We start from the raw sequence: 6,229 nt of genomic DNA, 5'->3' as shown, positions 1-6,229 counted from the left end.
GTGCCAGGCATCATCCTGCCTTCTTCAACCCTCCCACACAATACCTGAGCATCCTGACATGGTACCTCCATGAGCTGTTTTCCACCTCGTGGAGCCTTAGTATTTGCTGTTCCCTCCACCTGAAACATTCTTCTTGTCTTTCCCGTGCCTGGCTCATTGTTGTCTTCAAGTCTCAGTTTAAAAAAATCACATCCTCAGAGAGGCCTCCCTCTGACCATGCTCTGTAAACCATTACAACACATATTCATTTTTTCTAATACCTACCAGTAGACTTGTTTATCATCAGTTTTTCGATAAGACTACAAGCTTTGAGAACAATGGGTTGTGTAGGAGTTCCCACTGCAGCACAGCAGAAACGAATCCGACTGGGAACCATGAGATTGCGAGTTCGATCCTTGGCCTCGCTCAGTGGGTTAAGGATCTGGTGTTGATGTGAGCTGTGGGGTAGGTCGCAGACACAGCTCGGATCTGGCATTGCTATGGCTGTGGTGTAGGCCAGCGGCTGCAGCTCTGATTTGACCCCTAGCCTGGGAACCTCCATATGTGGCAGGTGCAGCCCTAAAAAAAAAAAAGACAAAAGACAAAAAAAAAAGAATGGGTTGTGTAAATGATGATGCCCTGCACCCTGCTTCAACCTAACTCAGCCCAAAGAAAGGTGGAGTAATTAATAACTGTTATAATAAATATAACCCTACTCATAGAAGTAGTAGGGTTATATGCTGTTGTGAATAGAACTGTATACCCTAAAAGATACATTCAAGTCCTAACCTCTGGTACCTGTGAACGTGACCTTGTGTAGTTAAAATAATCCTGGGGTGAGAGGGGCCCTCAATCCAATATGATCGGAGTTCCCCAGTAGCCTGGTGGTTAAAGGACTGGAATTGTCACGGTTGTGGCATGGGTTTGATCCTGGCCCGAGATCTACATTCCACAGGTGCAGCCAAAAACAACAACGGGAGAGACCCAGCAGTGCACATAGGGAGAAGGACATGGGATGATGAGGGCACAAACCGCATGGTATCTATGAGCCAAGGGACACCAAAGACTGCCAGCAGCACCAGAAGCTAAAAGATAGGCACAGAACAGACCCTCCCATTTCGGAGAGAGCATAACCCTGCCAAAACTCTGATTTCAGACTTCCAAGCTTCCAGAACAGTAAGAGAATGAATTTCTATTGTTTTAAACCACCCAGTCTGTGGTACTTCTTCATAGCAGCCTTGTTATCTGCCACTTGATTAAAATAAGGAAATAATTTCTGAAATAAAATTCTAGATTTAGTTTGTAAATTTAGGAGTTCCCATCCTGGCACAGCAGAAATGAATCTGACAAGGAAGCGTGAGGTTGCGGGTTTGATCCCTGGCCTCGTTCAGTAGGTAAAGGATCTGGCATTGCTGTGAGCTGTGGTGTAGGTCACAGAAGTAGCTCAGATCCTGCACTGCTGTGGCTGTGGTGTAGCCCAGAGCTACAGCTCCGAGTCGACCCCTAGCCTGGGAACCTCTATATGCCTCGAGTGCAGCCCTAAAAAACAAAAACAAGACCAAAGTTTATAGATTAAAAAAAAAAATAAAGTTTGTAGATTTTATGATTAGTAATTAATAAGGGAGTAAAGTTAGTTAGGCACAATATAGGATTTGGAGGACCTGGAGACGACTTCTAAGGTAGGTTTTATTTTTCTTTTTCTACTGTACAGAGGTTTTATTTCTTGAAGGTAAAATATTCTAACCAAAACTCTTAATATTATTTCATCTGAACCAGTGTTACCCCAACGCTTGGAGCCAAAAATAAGACCTATTTGTTTCCTCAAGGAATTAAATTGCTCATTAAACTTTTACCACCTGACCTGCAAGAACAGAAAATCATATTAAAGTTAGGAGATGTGCTCACTGTTTTGTTTTCCTAGACAAAATACTTTTTAAAGTCATGTACTGATAATGAAGTTACATCAGCCTTTTAGGACATCTTTGAACACAAATTACATTAACTCGGATGTCTCAGTTAGCTCATCAAAAGTAATGGAATTATTACTGCCAGAAGCCATGAGGCCATGGAAATGAAAATCGCATTTTTTCAGGCATATAAATGATGATGCTTGGAAGTCCTATAATTATTGAATAAGAGGTTTATCTGTATTTTCAAAATGGGTTGTAAGCGGCACTTTGAAAGAAAAGAAATCTATCCAGATTTTAATTTAAAACCATGGTAGTTAAAGAGCAAAGGGAAACTGTTCATGGTCAGGCAGAGGGTCATTGAAAGAACACTGCCTGGAATCAGAGCATTCGGGGCCTGTCCAGGCTCTGCACCTTAGTAGGGATGAGATCTGGGGCTATTCACGTCCCCTTTTATATTGGGATTCCTCTTCTTAAAGAGTTCCCGTGGTGGCTCAGTGGTAATGAACCCAACTAGTATTCATGCAGACGCAGGTTTGATCCCTGGCCTCACTCAGTAGGTCAAGGATCCAGTGTTGCCATGAGCTGTGGTGTAGGTCACAGACAGCTCTGATCCCGTGTTGCTGTGCCTGTGGTGTGGGCTGACGGCTACAGCTCAGATTCGACCCCTAGCCTAGGAACCTCCATGTGCTCCTCAAGACAAAAAACAAAACAAAGCAAAACAGGAAGAACTACAGTTTCCAAAACCCTTCCAAGTTCTAAAATAACCTTGTCTTTGGGCATTGTTATTCTTCCTCTGTAGCGTGTTTATATTGGCTTAGAATTTCGTGGTTAGGCTTTCATCCTTTTTTAAACCAATAACTGTCTCACTGATCTCAGTTCCTCCACCAGCCAAGCAGGCTGGCCAGAGGCTGGGGCTGGAGGGAGATTATTGAAGCAGCCTCCTGCCACTGGTGTCCCACAGACAAGTTTTTAGTCCTTTTTAGACCTTTGTGCCCAGTCCAGGACAGGAGCCTGGACTCCAAATGGAGCTCCATTTGCCAGGCTAAGCACATGATAAGGTTGCATTACCTGAAGGCAGCACCTTTTCCTAACACCCACAAAAGCACCAGAGGCTCACAGCTGCTCTCCTCCCACCTCCCTGGATATCGTAATTAGAGGCTACCTAATTCCTTTCTTATTTCAGAGAAAATAAAGAATATATTTACTGTCATTAATGTATTACTATTTATCATTACCATTCTCCACTTTTTTTTTTTTTTTTTTTTTTTTTTTGTCTTTTTGGCTATTTCTTGGGCCGCTCCCGTGGCATATGGAGATTCCCAGGCTAGGAGTCCAATCGGAGCTGTAGCCCCTGGCCTATGCCAGAGCCACAGCAATGCGGGATCCGAGCCGCGTCTGCAACCTACACCATAGCTCACGGCAACGCCGGATCGTTAACCCACTGAGCAAGGGCAGGGACCGAACCCTCAACCTTATGGTTCCTAGTCGGATTCGTTAACCACTGCACCACGATGGGAATTCCTATCATTACCATTCTTAAGAACTGATGAACAACCCACATGTCCATGGACCCAGGGAGCAAACAGATTAGCTAAATAATTTCCAAATTCTACTTGTCCTTATATACATCCTACTCCACACACGACAAGGCCAAGTTGCTAGTTGTGGTTCAGTTAAATTGTTAAGTTTTGTGATTTGTCCTATCATCACATTCTCCTGATTAGGGTGTATCTTAGTTTAACCTCTATTCAAATTTTTAATATTAGCTTGTTCTCACACCATGTAATTAATTAGTAGGAGCTTGATGTTAGGACAACAAAGACAAGGGTGCAGCAAAGATTCAGTTCATGGGATACTGCAAAGTGAGACTTCTCCTATGCAGGGGCAACTTCTCAGATGGATGGTCCCCACCTCAGTCTGCTCCTGAGCCATGTGGACGCCAGCCTGCTTGATCCTGGAGGTATATGCAGATCCACTGGATCCAAGCTTCTGGCTGATGACTGCCCTGAATTTTTAAGTTTTGGGGCTCTATTAAGAAGTCAGTCCTTATAAACACTACCTCACTAGGTGTCACTGGCCATGTTGTACTTGTGAAGTCTGATCACGCTGGACTGAAGCCTCCATCCTGCCAGATCTCATCTTTCCTCTTTTATTAAATAGGATGGATTTATCACGATGATTCACAAAACTGAATCATTTTGCTGTACACCTGAAACTCACATAACATTGTAAATTAACTATATTGACAACTTTTTTTAGTAGTTAAAAAAAAAAAAGTCTCAGGCTCAGTGCTTAATGAAACTGACTGGTAGCTATGAGGTTGCAGGTTCAATCCCGGGCCTCACTGAGTGGGTTAAGGATCCAGTGTTGCTGTGAGCTGTGGTGTAGATCGCAGACGCGTCTTGGATCCCACTTTGCTGTGGCTGTGGTGTTGGCCAGCAGCTGTAGCTCTGATTTGACCCCTAGCCTGGGAACCTCCATATGCTACAGGTACAGCCCTAAAAAAAAAAAAGAAAAAAAAAAGCAAAGAAAAAGAATGAACAACATACACTGTTAACCAGCTATAATGAAAAAGAAATAAAAATCATTACATTAAAAAAATTAATAAAAAAAATAAATATTATCAAGCTCTCTGGTGGTTAAGGACCCAGTTTTGTCACTGCTGTGGCCCAGATTCGCTCCCTGGGCCCGGAACTTCCATGTGCCGTGAGCACAGCTCCCCCCACCAAAAAAAAGAATAAATAACATGAATAGCCCCAAATCTATTTTTAATGGTTAATCTGTAGCACAAAAAGAAAAATCAAGGCTTAGGTTGGTTTTATTGGGAAATTCTACCTAACATTTACGAAAGAAATATTGTTAATATGACATAAATACCATCAGAAATTCAAGTGGAGGGAACACTTTTCAAATCCTGCTATCAGGCCAGCATGACCCGTATACTTAAACCAGAAAGAGCACAAAACAGACCAACTTAAAGGAATTTAATCAAGTAACAAAGTTTAAAAGAATTTGGAAAAAGGCCTGAGGTTTGAAAACCAATTAATAGGCTATAGAAATAGGCTAAAAGGGACTTAATGCTAACACCATAATTACCTTTCTGCTGGAGTGGATTCTGTTTCCTGTAACTAGGAATTATGACTGATACAAAGGCACATTTAAAGTGTTGCAGAGAAAATGAAGGATTGGGAATACTCAGCAGTTAGGACCAAGGGTGGGGTCAAGACAAATTCATAGTGGCAATGCAGAGCTAGAAAGATATCTGTTCTGGTAAAAAAACAGTGAACATCAGAGGCATAGACTTGCTAATGGAAATTCAATGTTTTGTTTGGAACAGGATAAATCTAAGGGGCTAATAAGATATCCAGCATGTAACAGCTAATAATCACTAAGTTCTTTGTGTCACATGCTACAATAATCAGGTGGTTGGGGAGTTCCCATTGTGGCTCAGCAGAAACGAACCCAACTAGTATCTATGAGGACGGAGCTTGATCCCTGGCCTCACTCAGTGGGTTAAGGATCTGGTGTTGCCCTGAGCTGTGGTGTAGGGTCACAGATGCAGCTCAGATCTGGCACTGCTATGGCTATGGTGTAGGCCAGCAGCTGTAGCTCCCACAAGTGCTACGTATGCCACAAGTGCATGCCATCCCCCTGCCCTGCCCCCCAAAAAACTCCTTGAGGGGGAGAAAGCACTAATTTAAAAAAAAGATGGTTGGACCAGAGCTCAGTAGAAGGAAATAAAGTACCAGAAGTCATGTCTACATACTTGATTCCATTAACTTACCTCTGCGTATCATACTTTGGCTATTACTACATTAAATAGAGTAGCAAACACCTTAAGAGCCTTTACTCTTCTCGCGGTGAATCTTTGATAAGTAAAGATAAGGAAATAATAATTATAAAAAAATGCACTCTAATTATACTCTTTAAGCAATTACTATTTAGAAATCATTCGTAATAAAAACGCAACACGAGACATTTTTATCTAGAAGTCTACGGTCAAATGTGGCTGCTACTCCAACCTGGCATTCTCCTAAGAAGTCCTGAAGGAAGCCCTGGGGGCCATTCCTGGAGAAGATCCAACTCCCTACTGGCAAAGTCTTCTCCTCTTTCACCCCCAACTCATCCGCAGACAAGTAGTTCAACACATATGGAAACTGAAACTTCTCACGGCCCTTAACCACAGAAGGCAGCCAAAATAGCTGGCCTATGCAGAGAAATCAGCATGTATAGCCTGACCACCTCTGGACTAACTAAACCATCAGATGATACAGGATTCTAAATTTACATATATGACAGACATTTTTTTTAAGGACACTTCTGACTAGTACAGGCTGTCT

Source organism: Sus scrofa, chromosome 16 (assembly GCF_000003025.6).
Source record: "Sus scrofa isolate TJ Tabasco breed Duroc chromosome 16, Sscrofa11.1, whole genome shotgun sequence".
NCBI classification, from domain to species: Eukaryota; Metazoa; Chordata; class Mammalia; order Artiodactyla; family Suidae; genus Sus; species Sus scrofa.
Note: the sequence above shows the minus strand (reverse complement) of the source record.